Here is an 18,411-nt window from a genome sequence, read left to right as displayed (position 1 = left end):
AGTCATTTAGCCCATGCTCCCAAGCAGCAAACCCTCAGGACTTTCACTTTGTGTGATATTAAGGCCTGCTGGGGGTGATGCCAAGACTGAGATCAAACCCAAGTGAGTGCAGGAGTCTTTCCCAGCACTGCCAATTAATCCTGTTTGAGCCCAGAAAACACAAAAAAACCCCCTCCTATTCAAATGTAAACAAGAGAAAAACAAGAGAAAAAAGATGAGTGGGAAGTATCTGGAAAAAACGTTATGGCTGAAGTGAACTTGAGAACTGCATCACAGATCTCTGTAAGAATGTTGCTGTATTCTCTTTACTGAAGCCTTTATGTTGCATTTAATGCACTTTGTGACCAGGAATAATTCCACAGTATGAAAGAACTCTGCATTTTTAAAAAATCCTACTGTGTCAAGCAAGCTATTCAAAATAAACCCTTAGAAAGGCAGAATGATAATCAATCAAGGACTTTTTTATCCACTAAATTATTAGTCACTCATATCCTCCGAGAATTTCTTTAGACCAACAGAGAACCCCAAATCTAGGTATGTCTAGGTATTAACTGCAATAGGCTTTGCAAAATTAAGAAGGAAATGTTTCTTCAACAGGAGATATTAAATGACTTCCTTCAGAAGTCTATTAAGGTCCTGGACAACACCACAGTAGGAAGTGACCTAATGGAAGAAGATGTTCGGCCTGTGGTGCCTGCACATGACATGCTGTGGGATTTGTCCCCAAAGGAAGAATTTGGAGCTAAACATGGCATAGTCTGGATATAGCCTGGCTATTCCCACACATCTCTGCCAGCAGCAGGAATGCCTCACCAGTACTTTCCATCCCACGGGTGATCATGTGCATTTATCCCTCCTGTTGGTCATTGTTTATCCTTAACCCGGATTCTCTGCACTGACTGCCTACAAGACTATAAAATACCAATATAATAATAAAGAAGCTGTCTATATGCTTTCAATTCTTTTTATCTATGCATTCACAAACTAGAAGAAAAGATTAAGAGCCTGAATTTTGGGACTGACTGATCTCAATGGGACCCAAGCACAGTCCATAGGCTGCCTTTGAGAAACTGGTGTTGTTTGTTGTGTAGCTCTATATTGGCAAAACATTTCATTATGTTACTGCCTCAAAACAGAAAAAAATGTAGCTTGTTCTGGACAAATCAAAGACTGGGGGCCTCCCAAAACTAAAAAAAAAAACCAAACCAACATCAAAAACATTCAGCTAAAGGTTGAAGATAAAAATCTCATGAGTTCTACATTTGTGTAGTTTTTATCAGGATTTCTGCCCAAGAAGAGGACAGCAATAAGAAACAGATGAAGGACAAATTATATATAAGCCAAGGTACAGCATAGCCTCTTTAATTCCTGGGGGATAGAGGGAAAGGTAGAAAGAGGGTATCAAGAATGATAGTACAGGAACTCAACATCTTAATGCAAATTTTGCTAAATGCAGATCAAAGGCCTTTTCTCCCTTCAACTTGGAAAAGTCATGTCTTTCAAACATAGCAGAAACTCTATTCTGATGACAAATAATACTTGTATTATAGTTCTTGTATATGTCAATTCAGAGTGCTTCTCTAATACCATTATATGTGCTTTATTGAAAGAAGTTTTATCATTGCAGAGCAAGAATCCCTTGCCTCTTTCCCTCCCAGGGAACTCCTCCTAGCAAGGCATTTGCAACATAGGATCAATGTAATTAATTTCATTCATTTCCCAAGGCTGTTCTGACTAGAACAGTTTAGATATTCATATAGACACTAAATTTGCAACCTGAGATGTAGGTAGATACATTACTGCTGAATAAACATCACTCACGTGCAAAGAAAAACAGGATGAATTCTAGAACTGGGCCAGAATTCCCTGCTATAAATACGTATATTAACTGTGTGTATATCTAAGAAACTGCTGACACAGCACTGTGGAAAGCACTGCTAGAGGGCTTTCTGCTGCTGCCAACAATGTCATCATAAATCAGAAGGATTCTCAGGAGCAGCTCTGTGGTTAACCTGCATGAGGATACCGAACAACAGCCCATTGTTGCCAGAAAAGGACTCTTTGACACCGCTTGGCATCACCTCACACACTTTGTGAACCAGACTTTACACCTATTTCTTGCTTAGCTTAAGCAGAGAACAAAAAAAAAGTAATTAGTATTCCATAAAAATCACAACAAAACAGGCACCAGTCAATATCAGGAAAACCCAGTGCTCTCTCCCCAATGCTGAGCACTTGTCCAGCCCTTTTGTTTAAAGACAAATATTTGAACAGCTTTGTATCAGATGTACCTTTAGAAAACCAGAAACTGAGAGGGGAAAGAGCACAAGAAATGCTTACTTCTTGAAAAGTTCCATTGCAAGAACAACCATCTATGGAGATCCCTGCAAAGATCCAGCTCACAATGGAGCTCCCTGTAACATGAGAAAAAGCAGAAAATTGCCAGGACCTCACAGAGACACCGGGCAGTTGCTGCTCCCCACTGCACACTGCAGCAGCATTGGGTTCTCCCCACCTTCTCTGCAGAAGCTGCCTTGAGGATAAAGACTTTCTCAGCTGCCTGGAAAGGGCTCTTAGTGCTATGGTTCAACATGCCTAAGATTACATGAAATTAATTCAGGCCTCAGCCTCATGGTTTCACCAAAAACAAGGTCCCACAAATACTCCAGAAATACTGAGGCTTTCTTAAGTTTTCTAAATTAACCATCATTGCTTTGTTTCTGCTCAGGTACAGTTTTATAATGTTTTTTTCTAATGTTTCTCAACATGAGGTTTTGTAATGTTTTAAAGCTACATAGTGAAAGTGGCAAAGTTTAGACTGCTGTGCTGGGGGAGTTAACTTCAAGGACAGACTTACACACATTGAGGCAATTTGCAAACTTCCCTAAACTGTGTGGAAATATGGTCAAAATCAGATGCCTTACATTTTCTTTTCTTCTTGATGGAATTTATTCTGTAAATTACTGCAAGAGAAAAGAATTAAAGAGCGTGCTACTGGAAAGGCAACAGTGCACCAACAGATACATGAGCAAAGCAAACAAGTGATACATTTCCTCACTAATTTGATGGAATCAGGAAAACAAGATTATAAAAACACAAAGCTTCACTACTCCATCTGTCATAATGCTGTTAAGTTTGCTGTTTCTTGAACTCAGCATTTCTGAGAGTCTGTTTCTTTTCTTCCTGTCTTTTTTTTCTGCCTGAGAGCTCTAGAGTAAGTATGAGTATATGAGTATATATGTATATGAGTATATGTCACTAATTGCATAGTGACACCTTCAGCATCAGGAAACATGGTGAATCCTGTTTGCAGGAATGGCTACTTAAGATCCCTAATCCTCAAACTCAAAGTGCATTGGTGCATTTGCCCCCAGAACAACAGTGCACCAAGATATTTTGCATGAGATACCATTCTCCATGGGTATGCATGTGAGCAGCCAAAGCACACAGGACTCACTGGGAAGGAAATGAAGACATGAGTAGCTCTCACCTCCTCTGACTTCCCGAGAGCCAGAGAACTTCATAAGGATTATCAGATTTGTAGGAATTTTTTGCTGTTTAGTATTTTCTGAAGCTTTGTTTTGTTTTCTCAAGGGTGGTTATTTTGGCCCTCTGAGGGTTTTATGAATTTTACCTGCTCAACACTGTCTTGAGACAACTCACTGCTGGGATCTTAAAGATCCCAAACTGATTTCATTGTTGAAAGAGCCATTCACCCTGCAGCCTTCATGTACCTTGCCTGGTTACCTTCTGACCGAGTACAGATCTCTCTTTATACAGGAAACTTGAGACTCCATGGCCCCGTTCCAAGGGCTAAACAAAAAGAGGTTGTAAACTTTAACCAATCTGCCTCCCTACAACTAGCTAGAGAGACTAATTTTCTGAAATCAAATCCTCTTGCCTAGAAACAAAACACACTTTTGGAACAGCTTTGGGTCTGCTGGCTACCATGAACCAAAACCAAGCTGTCCTTCTTTTCTTGCCTCTGGAAACCAAGGATAACTTCAGAAAGCCTTTGACAGAAGCAGTCAAACCTAAATGCTTAGGGAAAGCATCAACACCAGCAATCACAGAAAATACACAAATCTAAGGTAAAAAGGAAGAAGTGAAAAAATGGGTGCAAAATACCATGGTAACATTCCTATGGTAGGGAAAATCCATTTCCTCAGAGTTGAGAAATAAGAAATCATTGAGAAATTAGAACACTTTTGATCACAACAATTTTTCAGTATTGTGTTTGACAGTAGTTGGTTACTGATGCATAGGAAATAGTTAAGAGATGGCCAGAAAAATCCACACACAAAAAGTTCTCATTTGTAGTAATCCAATACTACTGTGGTGGATCTCTAGCAAAAAATTTGCCAATAACAGTTCACTCATTCTCTCTTTTTACTTTGTATTCAGAAGTTGTTCTTCCTCAGCCTCATCCTTAATAGCATAGGTAGGCAGCATTTACCAATTTCCTACAATGACCAGAAAACAGGAACAGAAAGGTCCCTCCCTTGTGGTTACTTTGCAGTTGAAGTTGGGTCTTCTGTTTGTACTTGAATGGAGCCCCATCCATGCTTATCCATTTCATGCTATTATCATGAGGTTAATTACACCATTATCCTAAATTACAGATTGTTTGAGAGCCTTGTTGAACTCTACTCCTCCTGTTTTCAGAGAGATTAGCAAGGGTAGGTTTAGCTTTTCAGGTGCTCAGTGTCCTCACTGTGAAAAGCTGCTGCCTCTTCAGCCCTGTACAGGCAATATGGCATCAAATTCCTTTTCAGAGCAGAGGTAGGGGCTGACTTCTCAGTGATGCTGAGCCCCCAGAGTGTCTGACACCACATTTGAAAACCAGGCTATTGGGACATGAAGTGGGGAGTAACAGAACTAGATCCTCCCCTCTTACTTTTGCTTCTTTGAACAGCAAAAAATGGAAACCAACAGAATAAACATTAGACAATTCTCTTGGACTAAGTCAGCTCATCAGAGCACGTGCATGGCTTTTCAGGTGTTTCGTAGAAGGATTTAATTTATTTCTCACTGTCCTGAGTAATCCAGTCACTTCAGAATACTACCAGAGAACCAAAATAATGGTAGAAAAAAAAAAACCACTAACAAAACAGCCTTGCCAAAAAAGTCTCAAAACATTTCCCACAATCATAAAGTTTCTTTTCCCTTTTTTTCTTTCCCCAGTAACTTTCTTTGTTCTTAAACATCTATAGCTGTTGGAAGGAATGCTATCAATCTAAAAACAAAGAATGTGTTTGTTGTTGTGTTTTTCTTTTGGAAAAAAAAATTCTTATATACTCAGTTGAGCTTTTTGATTCTGTGCCCAGATACCAACATTACAAAACATAAGACAAAATTATAGGTACACAGCGTGCCAAGAAAATCAACTCAGCGTGGCTTGCTCAGGCTCTTTGAAAGAAGGCATGCACACTGTGTCACTATTATGATTTAAAATAGCTGGGCCTCCAGAGCCAGCACACTACTGTAGCACAGCTCAAGGTGCCTGCAGATGCCTGCAGCAGCAAGCCAAGTGATTAGCTTCAGCAGTGCCCTGAAAGCACCACTGTGATTCCTGCCCAGTGTGCATCTCGCAGCTTCATTTGAGTACAAAACAAACCGCCGAAGAAATGAAAGCAAGCCTGGGAGGGGGGAGGAAATAAACCAAGTCTTTTACACTAAACCTCATTATTATTTACTAGGGAGTGCAAATTTCTTGGGCCTAATGGAGAGGGGGATTTTCTACAGCAAAGGAGAAGAAAATGGCGTTTCTCATTGTAGAAGGACTTCTTCTTTTGGGTATAAAATGGGTAACAAAAGTTTACAATTCCCTGAACTCAAGGTTTGCGAGAGGCAAGCAAGAGTCTGTAGGTACATGCACATGCATCACCCTGCCAAAGAGAACCTTCTCAAATGCTTTCCATGTTACCTTCTCCCTTCTGCATCACTAAGAATCGGGACAACGCCCAGGGAGATTTTGGATGTGCTCTGACACCTCCCCAGACAAATTTTTTTGAAACTGGAAACGATTTTTTAAATTTGTTGGCATCAGTTGTTGGGTTTTTTTACAGTGCCCTCCAGCTGCTCTGGTATCCAGGTTGGAATCAAGGTTCAAGCTGCTGCAAGTTCACAGATGTCACAGGGCCCAGTACACCCTGTGTTCACCAGCACAGAGAGGAGACACACTCTGGGCCCAGCTCCCTCAGCCTCCTGTGAGGATGAAGGAGGGAAGATCCCCATTCCATAACTTATTGCCTGATAACTGCCAGCATAGCTAATAAAATTTCATCCTTAATTACATCTCTAATAAACCAGTCTCTGTCCTTACCTTTGTACCACCTTAAATTTATGTTAAATCTCTTAGATAATTCCAAAGAGATATCTACCTGTCTCTAAAACTAATGTATACCATATTCTTCCAGGAGCTTCCTTGATGCTTTGCTGACTAAAATATTGGTCATGTTGCTACACTTTACCATCCATGTTCTAAAAGGAAAATATTTCTGAGTGTGACCAGTATGTATCTACTCTGCAGGCATCCCTTAAGTTATTTTAAATACTCACTTTATTATGAATTAATAATAGACTTCAAGAATTTTTTACTAGAAGGAATCTCAATCCCTCTATTTTCCAATTTCTTCCTCCAGAAGAAACAGTGATTAAAACATCACACCAAATGTTTGAAATAGTACTGTATATGTAGTGATTATATTCTTCTGGACTTACATTTAACCCAATTTACCTGTAATAACTCATCTTGGTAACTGGTTTCCTTTCCCCTCTTCCCTCACTACCATCACACTACAAAAATGTATGAATCCACATTTTTCTACAATGGTTTCTGAAGTTCTCTACTTTTTTTTTTCAGTTCTCCTAGCTATCTACTAGTAATTTATCTAGCATAGAAAATACCTGTTTCATTACTGCTGTAATTACACTGTTTTTATTTTATGTTTAAAAGCCTAGGAATCTATAACACACAAATCTTCTGCTCGACTGTTTAATTCTTTGTCATCAATAATATCCAAAATCCCAGCACCAATAGAAATCAGAATAGTCCCACCATCCACACACACATGAAAAGGCTGGAGCTCTGAAAGCTTTCAGCCTACATGAGCATCCCAGGTTTTACACAGGAGCTGGAGCTAAGATGTTTGAAGATGTCTTTTTAAGGTTACAATACAGGTCAAAGCTTGGGGGGGAAACACAGGGCAGCTGGAGAGAAAAATTAACTTGAATTATTATCAAGTGAGAGCTGGATTAATTCCATTACATTATGATGATTCTGCACTGCAAAGAGGCCATAGATTCTAAAGACTTCAACTCCCTGAGTGCATCTCTGTGTCTCTGAAGACAGAACAATTCATTTTTTTTTCTGAGGTTTGTCTGCTGCACTTGTGAAGTTAACCCTTATTTGCTTCAGTTATTCATCAGCACAAGCCTCTCTCAGGAAGGGTGTGTGAAAAGTACAGATGAAGAACTTCACTGCATTAAAATCTGCATCAGTTGTGATTAGGACTTTGTTTCACAGTATAATTTACACTCCTCTAACATGCAGCTCTTCAAATAACATAAATGTAGAAGTCACTGATAGATCTAATGAATTTGCTTGTGTCCTAATTTAATTATACCTTCAGTTATGCCATACAGAAATACTGACCTTCTAAAGGCTGTGGCTTTCCTACTCTTCTCTCACAGCCCTTCCATGGCAGTGGAAAAAAAGGAGCCATCAAAATGAGTGAAGCAGTGCATTTGGTCAGTTTTTATTACAGCAGCCACCTCAGAACTGACTAGGGACAAAAATTGGAGAAAAAAGGAAATTATTTGCTTGGTCTTAGACAAGAGATTATGCGGCAGCCAAGGCTCTCTTCATTTACCACAACCACTCATGACCAAAACAACCCACTCCAAACCACCAACAGAAGTAGTTCTCATTTTGTTTCAGGTCTGGTGTGATGTTCTTTAACTGAAATTGTACAGCCAGTGCACAGAAAACAAAATGAAGCTGACCTTGTTTGTAGGAATCACAGTCCTTTTCATTCTCGAGTGCAGCACCACTAACTGACAATCCTCCTCCTCCCCTTTCTCTATTCAGAGAAAATTACTTTCCACTGGCTTTTTTTTCTAGCTGCCATGAGATTCACGAATTCCTCTGCACAGAGATTTCAGAAGGCTTGGATTCAAAACCAGCTTTGTCAACAGCTATCTTGGAGCAGCTTTAGAATGACCTTTTGATTGTGAGCACTGTATCAAGTCAGCTACAGTTGAAACTGTGCTGCAAGGACAGCAGCACCAGAGCTGCCCATGCTGAGTCCAGACACAGCTGCATGTTTGCAGAGCATCATGCCCACAGCAGCAAGCCACCTGTGCATGCAGTGCCACCCAAATGCTGCTTGATGGATCCCTGGGCCCCAGCCAATGTGCCTGCAGGGCACTGTGTTAGCTAAAAGAGTGTGAACTCTGGGCTACAGAAGAAACTGCAGTTCTTTTGCATATGGGAAAAGGCACTGTGCTCCTCCCCATCCACTTCTGATACCAAAATGCTGCTGAGAGATTATGGTGAAATCTCTTTGGGATTGGCTGGTTGACCTCAAAGTTTGGCCAAAATTCCTTTCTGTAACATGGAGCAAAGAAAGAGGAAGAGGATCTGTGATTATGGCTCAGGCACCCTCTTTTTGAGAAGACGCAAAACTTCCCCTGGACCATTTCCTTTCTAAGGCGTTCTGCTGTAAAACTCCTCTGGTTGAAGCTCTCTAGAAACTTGGGAGAGAAGCAGCACAAAGGCTTCCTTCAGGCTACCTGGACAACCACAGCATGCACTCACAGATAACAGTAGCACAACCGGAAAGTTTCCAGACAACTTCAGCTATGATGAAGCAAGGACCCCATCTCCATTCAAGCTGACATTTTGAATATATTTTACTCTTGGGGTTTTTGTTTTGATTGCCTCATTTGGCAGGATTATCCTACATGATGGTCGAGTCAAGTCAGATGTCTCTGTTTCCAGCATTAAGTGGAGTGGCAAAACTAATGTTTACACATCCCTCTACCCTGGGACAGACAGGCTGTGACAACCAGAGACAAAGAACTGTCAAAAGAATCTGCCTCAAGTGCAAGTGAGCAGGAGGAAAATCATAAATGAGTGGTGGCTGCATCATGAAATGATAAAGCAGAAAAAGGACGGCCCAGGCAGGGCAAAGAGCCAAAGCACACTGGGACTGGCAGACATGTACAAACACAGACAGAGATGTAGATGTAACTTCTATTGTCAACATATATTTTTATAGGGATAATTTTAGAATACTTAACAAGGCTGTACACATTTTCAGTTTGGAAACACAATCTATTTGTTCACTCTTTTTCTATGACTGGACAAAGGGCAGTATTTATTGGGTGAAGGGTCTGACAAAGCCTTTAGTGTTGTTAATCACACCAGCTTCCTTGATATATTAAGGCTATTAGGACTTAACTAGATAAAGACGCACATGTTACTAAGTGAATCACCTTCTATCTGTCTAATGGAAACCAAGTGTTGATTTAAGTGGAGTCATCTGTTTAAAAAAGAAATTGAAATAAACCCAAGATTAACAGATGTCACAGAAGGGTCAATGGTGAGCAATGTTGGATCCAAGGCTTTTAAAATGGAAACTTATATGAATATTTTAACTCACTAGAATATTGCTCTCTGCTTGAAAATACAGCATTTAATATAATTTTGTTTAGCTTTCAAAACTACATGCATAATTATCTATATGTATGACAGTTTCTGTGTCATTTAAGCATGTTCAGACCTCTCCACCCCTAGGTTCCTGGGCTACAAAATTATGTTAGTAGATTAATTTCTAGATGATTTAAAATACACTGTCTAAAACAGTCCCAGTACATTTATATTGGCTGGGTTGGTGTGGTTTATGTGTTTATATATGCTGTTCTCAAGTACTGGATGGTTTTAGTATTAATGGGATATGATTATGTTGAACCCTGCACTGGCCAATATAACTATTCAAAACCAGAGGGGCGTTTAAACACAACAACAAAAAGGAATGCTGATTTGTGGTTAAGTCCCAGACGTGGCTTAAGTTGAATTCCTGGCTGTGCCACAGATGCCACTGTGATACCTCAGGCAAGTCACTTCCTGCACCTTAGCTGTAAAGGAGGGAAACAATATTTTTCTTTCTCCCTTCCCTTCTCTATTTTGTGTGCTTAACCTGTCAGAGCAGGAGCTTTCATGCCATGATGGAAATAACAAAGCTGCCAAAGAGGTCCGTCCAAAGGGAGGCAGCTGATCAGAATGTTACACCCATGGCATATCAGGTCAATCACACTGTGCCAGCTGGGGCTGATGGATGGAACTACTAAGTGGAGCATCACTTAGTTTGGGACAGAAACGGAGCCTTTGATATGGGTTCAAAGCCCTGTGCTAACTGCTGTAACAGTGGGATACTTAAAAAACACATAAATTTTTGTTGTAATCAAATGGGTAGGACACAAGAACAGAGATGGATTTGAGGAAAATGTATTTGTCCTCTTGGTTGCCTGAGCTCCAGGAGTGGTAGGTATATTTCGAACCATGTGCTCGTATTCTCCCTTCCATAACTGCCTGATTTTTTTATCTTCCCTCTGACTCCCCTGGCCCTAAGTAGGAGTCAGACAGCAAAGGCTCTATCTCCTATTTCTCTTCCTGGACCAGTTTTGGTTTGCAATTTTTAGCTGGGGGTGGGGAGAACAGAAGGAGCAGATAGGGTGTCAGAAGGTATGGACATTGTGTAAGAAAGGGAGTATACCTCCCTTTTCTCTGAATCTTTTCCAAGAGCTGAATAGATTCCAGCCCTGAAAAGACTGCAGCCTGAATAGAGTCCTTTCAGCTCCATCCACTTTCCCTCCCTGATACTCAACTGCAAATGAAAATAAAGTATTTTAATTCCAGCAAGATGACTCTAAAACCAGATCTTTGACAAGAAACAATTTCAACTTTGATGCATCTAATTTCAGTAAAGGTCCATCCTGTTGTATCAATTTGCCATTTATGGTGGACTGCACTCATCTGCAACACACATACCAACCCAGGAAAAGCAGAGATGATCTTATGGTCATTTTTTACCCTTTAGCCTATAAGATAGACAAATAAAAATTGTCTGTGTAGCATGTTGTGCACATGTGTTGTTCACTTAAATGCCTTTTCTCTAATCAGCTCTACAGGGTAGTCCATGCAACTGTTCCACATTCTCCCTCGGCATATGCACCATGCATTTCCATTCCACATCAAATGTAAACACTCTCTGCACAAGAATGATGGAGGCTGCGTTTCAAATCTTGCTTGGGTTTATCTTTGAATGCCAGACAAAACAGGCTTTATGTGGTCTGATAAAAGATCGAGTCATCCCCATTTGCAGACCTTACATCCACTTGCATACCTACTCAAACATAAACACCACCAGCAGATTCCCAAAACAGCAACTAATCTGAAGATTGTTTAAAAGATTATTAACTGGCAAGGCATTATTTAATTCCTCCAATACTCCCCCCCTCCCCAAACTCCTAGACTGTATAGGATATTTTGCATGTTAGCTAAAATTCCTCTAGGATAAGCAGGCATCTGTGGGATCATAAGCGCACAGCTACTGCCAGTGTTAAGAATTTTATATATATATACATATATATGTATATATATATATGTATGTATGTATATATATGTGTACGTATGTATATGTAACTCTTTGAATTTGTAAAGGTTTACACTCTGTCCTCAGCATTATGCTTCCCAACTGCTGTCTGCATCCAAAAGTGCTAGAAATTTGCAGTAAAATCTATCAAAACTCAATCAGGAATTGTTCTCTTTAGGAGTATTTTGTTTTCTTTTTTACTCTTCATAAAATTTGTAGAGAAGTATCACAAACAAATCATGCAAATGAGTCACCAGAGCTTAATTAGTCATTGCTTTCGAGCGCTAGCATAGCCTCTGTGTGCTAGCCTGAACTACCTTCAGACAGTCTTCTTGAGAATGAAGATCATGTTTTGCATCGCTCAATTTCATTTTTCAGTGCTGAGGAAGTGTACACTCTAATTTCCAGCAAATAAGCTGATAAGGTGCAGTTCTCTCACTACCTGCAGCTATTTATGCTCAATACTAGATTTCTTCTTTTTCTATATAATCAGATTTACTCTGATCCAAGAGCTGAGGCTTTAGAAACAGACCACAAAACACAAGTGCTTGTAACACTGCTCTGCAGGCCAGGTAACTACACCTAAGCTACTACAACCAGAAACTCTCCTACAGGTTATAGAAAGCACTTAACATAGGTTATACTAAATAATTTCAAAATTTATGCAAAAAATGGACTGGTTTGAATTTGTGCAGTGATAGGATCTAATGATCTTCAAAGAGATAAAATTGGTGCTAACAAACAGATGCAAGTGAAGGCCACTCCAAAGACCTTGAGGTCTTTAAGGTATGGCTCTGCCAGCCCTCCCAGGAACAGGGTACTGCTTACACAGCCTTTGTAAACAGATCAGACCCAAGACACAGCACAGCAATGTTCCATGAGGCTGTGCAGGGGACCAAATCCAGCAGCAAGCAGCTGTATAGAAAAAGCTAGGATAAAAAGGGTGTCTTGAACAAATTTCTCTGCCCCAGTCTTGTTTCTAATGCAAAGCTTGTAGCACAGTCTTAAAAATAAAAGCATAAGAAAATACATATGCATAAAATCATAGTTTTCCTTTTTTTTTTTTTTTTTAACCAACTCATCCCTGACTACTGTTTAAAGTACTTGCTAAACTGGAGTTTACATACAGACATCCTGTTTAATAATCCTCAAGTGAGTCTTTCTCCATGGCTTTGCCTAATCTCTCTCTCAGTTTGTTTCTATTCTAGCTACTGAAGCTTCTGGCAGCAGTGAATCCAGCAAGCAAATATTTTTTTGTTTTAGTTTTTTACCGCGTAAAAATTTAATTTTTTTACCACGCCTGATAATTTTATTTTACTGTAGCTGGCAAGATGGGAAGTGTAGGACACTGGACACAGAAATCTGTAGTTTTCCATTGTTTACCTACTGAAATATCATCAGATTGGTAAGAGAAAAAGCTATTAAAACTGTAAGGCTGCCTAATGACCTGGGCTGTTGAAGGATGTGCTTAGTTTTAGTCCAATTTATAGAAAATGGGCATCCTCATCACAAAGTTCAGCACGGAAATTGCTTCCGTATGCTTGTACTTCAGCATCTGGAAAAAGACTAAGGATTAAATTAATAGGGATACTTAATCTTCCATATGCCTCAATATTCCTCCACATCCCCCAGGTTATTACTTCTGCATTATTGCAAGAACTACATACAAGATGAATAACTGCTTGGTGGTGTTCGTTTTGATTTTTATTGATTTCAGGTATCTTTTAAAACTCCCAGCCAAACCCACAGCTTTTAGTTCCATTTCCCAGTATTGGGAAGGCAAATCCTCACACAGCTATTGCAGAAGCTGACAATATTTAATACCTGAAATGCCTAGTGCATGCTCAGCCTGTAAAATGCTGAATATTTCCATGCCAGACACTTTCTTAAGCCATCTCTCCAAGTCATGATTTTAACCTTGCCTTCCAGCACTGGCCAGAAAGTTGGGTTGCTTGTCAGTCTTTTGCCATCAATATCTATTCAATTAAATTCAATTAATTAATTCATTACTATCCAATTAAAAAGAAAAAAAAGCCAAAATGTGCAACAAGGGCAACATCAGTAAAGGCTATTCTTATGTTTGCACTAATTGCTCTGCTACCCTAGGAAGCATGGTAACTGTTCCCAGGCTACAGAATGACATTAAAACAGAGGAAAAACCCACCAAGGTTTGATCCTCTGTTAGATAATGCAGTTGTTTCACATGAAACTGAAAAACTGGCTGCACATGAAGAATTATTTTAGGTGAACAAGCTGTCAACATGAAACTTGGTATTTCTGAACTCAGGATGATGTAGACGGTATAATACTTTCTAAGAGGTTAAACTATCTAATATGTGCTCATTGGGTCATAAGAATGGAGCATCAAATAATGAGACATAAATAAGTACAGATCTATATTTTCATTTATGACAGAAATGCTGTCATAAAAGTAACACATCCATGCTGCTGAGCAAAACTATGTCACAACAACCAAAAGAAGTAATCTCAAAGGTATACAACTTTAATAAAGCTTAATGCTTCTGCCTAGCCATGACGAGGGAAAACTAAAATGCTGACTCCTCAGGTCAAAGGAATGACCTATCGCCTTTAAATGCTCTCTGCAGCATGTCCTAAACTTTTCTGCATTGAATGGGCTGAGAGCTCAACATTAGAAATGACATTATTAGAATCTGCCTTATGATATACTAAAAAAGTGTATTTATTCACATTACAGTAAGATTCCTCTGCAATGCGTAGCTCAAGTTCACACATTTTCAAGCAAATCAACAAGATAAATAAATCAGATATTAAATCTTTTGCAATGGGGAACTGTTAATTGATTAGAAAGCAAGAGTGGAAAATAGCAAGAATGAAGTCAGAAACTAGACCGAGACTTGGCAATGGTCATTCAGTTCCTTGGAGCTGCCTTCAACATGGTCCCAGTCAAACTGGTTTCTAACACATGTATGTATAAGATCAATACTCCATTGAAACAATTACAGAAAACTATTTAGTTAGAATAATATGTCATACCATGTACATAAATGTTGTAAGATCCAGCATTCATCACTTTTTGAAAGCCACCTCAAACAAGCCTTTACACCTATTTTTCTTTAAAAATTACATAGTCAGCATTCACTGCAAAAAAGGTATCAAATATTTATTATATCCTTACAATTTTACTGGCCTCTATATGTTTAGCAATCACAGACATGGTAGATGGAAGACAGGAAACCAAATCAACATAACCAGAACTCAAAAGGCCTGTGAGAAGTACACTGCCTTCCAGCTTTGGCTTCCAAGATCAGTTCAGATTTCCACTAGTCAACTCAACAAGCACAGCAGCACATATCTTAGGGTAGATGTTTTCATGTGATAGATATGTTTTTAATTGATTTTAAAAGTGGTGCTATCTGCTTTCCAAGTAAATCTGAGAAAATGCAATGATGTCTATGTTGCTCCTTGGGTTAGTACTGGTTAGAATATAAGGGTTCACCTTCTCAGCTAGAAGCATGCAAAATGTGTAAAAGCTTGCAATTAATGTTGTCTTACAGAACTGTTTGAGTCACATTAAAAGGTGTTACATGTCTCATTACCACATATATCCTGTACAAATAGAAATCTCCATTTAAATCTCTACAATACAAATTTTTGCAACTCCTAATAACTCCTGATGTTTCATGCAACTGAAAAAGATTATTACAGGATTTTAATTCTGACCTTGGCAATCCTCGTATTAATACTGTACTTACTGTCAGATACAGGAACAATTCTGAGTATAGAAGAAGGGATGCCCAGAAAACTGCCTTGGATTGCTAGAAACCTTCTTGAAAGGCAAACTTTAAAGGGTTCAAGTCATTGCAGAAGATTAAATTCTATTTTCAAAACAACTTAACAGAGAGGATAATGTCTACTGCTCAGAATGGTTTTAAATTTTTTTTGTAAATCTGGGTTGTGTTATTCTACTCTGGGAGGTCCACAGGCAGGACCTATTGACAGCTGGGGCAGTCTGGGAGAGTCCAGGGACTGACCACTTTTAGCCTTCACTGCATATTCTAGATGATTTTGTGCAGTGCCCATATTTGAGACTGAATTTCCTTAGGGCAGCCAAAGCAGCAATCCTGGCTGATCACCTGAGAAGTGCAAACTGCGCCTGTTATAGCTAAGTTAATGGCTGGCAAAAGGCTGAAAAAGAACAGATTAATGTGAAAATTAAAAAGCTAGCATTGCAGTCATTTATAGCCAAGCTAAAATTAGTGCAGTGAAAGGAAAATAGGAGCTGCAGGACACGGAATTTCCCAGGTGTGCTGTGGGCTTGCTCCTGGCTGGAGCTGCTGGGCACACCCAGAATTAAGTCCCTGGCAGGCAGCGCTTGCGGCATGAGGATGAAGAGTGTTGTGTGAGGAAGAAGGGCACTGTGCACACACAGCTGGGCCCATCTGGAAAAACTGTTTTTGATTTTGAGCTTGGTAGCAAGCCAGCTGTGGCCAGGTTCCTTGAGGGTAGGCTGAATAGTCACTCACAGATGTTTCAAGGATGAAAAGAGAAGGCTGGTCACCGCAAATAAATTGATTTGCTGCTGTAATCCTGCTCAACCACATTCCCTGAGGTATCTGCAGGCATGCTCTTGGACCATTGGCACTTGGCAGGGGATGTGAGCGCCTCTGGGTGCTGCACTCCTGCTGGTACATTCCTACTGGGCAGCCCCCTGCACCCAGCACAGCAGGACACCTTTAGGAGGGCACAGCACTTGCCACCCACTGCTTTGTAAGCAACAGAGAGCAATGGCAAAGTCAAAATATGCCGTGATTACGTGCTGGATTTCTTTTCACAAAGGCCTACCAGGCTGTGCAGTCTCTAGTCACAGTCACCAAACCACCTTTTCAGGGTCTTGCCAAAATTACAGCACTCAGCAGGAAGGAATCTGCAGGAAGGTTCTTGCAAGTGCGATTCATCCCTTTGGCTTTTGTACGAAACAATCTTTAGGTTCAGGATCACAAGCTGTGTATATCACAAGGTCGAAGTTTCAGTGCACAAAAAACTCTGTCCCTTAAATGAGCATACTCCTAAATTTACAGCAGAAAACACAACATTTTGCTGATGTCAATACGTGAAAATTCAGGTTTTTGCCATAAAGGATCATAATTTTTGTAAATACACTGCTGTTTAAGCTTTTTATTTTAAAATGTCCCTTTTAGGTGCCATCCCCCTGCATTGCTGGCTGTACATAGCTCTCCTCTGACTTACAGGAGATTTTTCAAATGCCTAAGAGGTATTTAGATGCTGACACTAGCCTGCAGCACTGAAAATATCTCCTCCTGCAGTCCAAGACTGGAAAATAATTCACAAACAAAATGGGATGAAACTGTTTAAAATATTTTGTCACCTTCAAAACCACCTGATATCCTTAAAAGTGTTCAGCTCAGGAAGGATTTAACTGTATGTTGAAAGCATACCAAGCACCATGTACTTTATGGGAAAGAGAGGGCCAATCTCTGAGAGCAAAAATACCAAAAAATTAGCTTTAGCCACCATGTACAGCTGCAGCAAAAATGTGATTCTAGCATTGCCAGCGCGTTTTTATGTTAACCACTGTTTGCTGAGTCCAACTGAAATTCTCTATTTTTAGCCTTTCAGCTACTTTCAGATAAAATTCCTGCAGATAGGACTAGCTGTATAGGGCAGATAACATACAACTCTGAAACCACAGATGACCTCATACAACTGCAAAGAAAGAAGGGTCTGTTACTTAAAACAAGGCTAAAATTTAACCCAGCTATACTAAAATTATACAGGGAGTGTTTTACAGTCCCATTACAAGACATAAAAACCCAGCCACCATAAATTCACGGTGTACTTATTTGTAAGGATGTAAAAAAGAGTAATTAATAACCCCCAAACAGCTTATCTCTGAGCCAGTACAACGCCAAGGCTTTCCCAGGCTTGCTGGAGATTTTACAAATAGCACTGAGAAGCTGCTTTAGCTGCCATTTGAGAATTATTTGTCCACACTGAAAAGTCATTGCTCTTTGTCACAAGTCACAAGACATTTCTTAGTGTTCCACACTTTTAGTTGACATTATGGAGAGAAAATAAATAAATGTAATCCAAACTTTCTGGAAAGGGTTTCCATGTGTAAGAACACATATTAACCACAGATGTGAGGGAGCACAGCACAGTGATTCTTTTTTGCGCTAAATACACTCTACTTTCCTCTCTTCAACTCTTCCCCTGTGTCCCCCATATACCAAGAGAAACCAGTTTCCTTTAAAATACCATTATTTCCAGAAGAGTGAAGTGCAGTTCTGAGTACTGCCATTCAAGTTTACTAAAGTAATGCAGGAGAAGTGTGTAAGGAACAGGCATGTCACAAGTGAATCAATGCAGATCAGGGTGCTGGCTTGTAGTCCTTGGGATGTACTGCTCACAACTCTTTTGGTTTGCAGAATATTTGCTGATATTTCTTCAGAACAAAACCTACATGAGGTTACCACATACTTCCAGTAGTGGAAGAAACACTCTGAAAGTTTTTTTCCTCAGGAAAAAGTTTCAATCTTAACAACTAAAGAACAGATACTAAGGTCCAATACATGAGTGAAATAATTCTAAAGTAAAGAAATGCTTTCACTACCTCACCAAATCACTCTAAGAGATCAGTAAAAGATTCAAAATATTCTTCTTAACTCTTCCTTTCTTTCCTAAATACCAGCATAGGAAAACCTGTATTTTCTAACAATGACACAACCTCTACCATGACAATGAACCTCTA

The 18,411-nt window shown here is 39.6% G+C and overlaps 1 protein-coding gene across 1 annotated transcript in view; it reads right to left on the bottom strand.

Moving 5' to 3' along the window:
* Positions 1–18,411, bottom strand: part of KCNQ1 (potassium voltage-gated channel subfamily Q member 1) — a 335,951-nt gene that overhangs the window by 81,046 nt on the left and 236,494 nt on the right. The gene's annotated exons all lie outside the window — the stretch shown is intronic.

Source organism: Melospiza georgiana, chromosome 6, assembly GCF_028018845.1.
Source record: "Melospiza georgiana isolate bMelGeo1 chromosome 6, bMelGeo1.pri, whole genome shotgun sequence".
NCBI lineage: Eukaryota > Metazoa > Chordata > Aves > Passeriformes > Passerellidae > Melospiza > Melospiza georgiana.
Note: the sequence above shows the minus strand (reverse complement) of the source record. Positions and strands in the feature narration are given on the sequence as shown.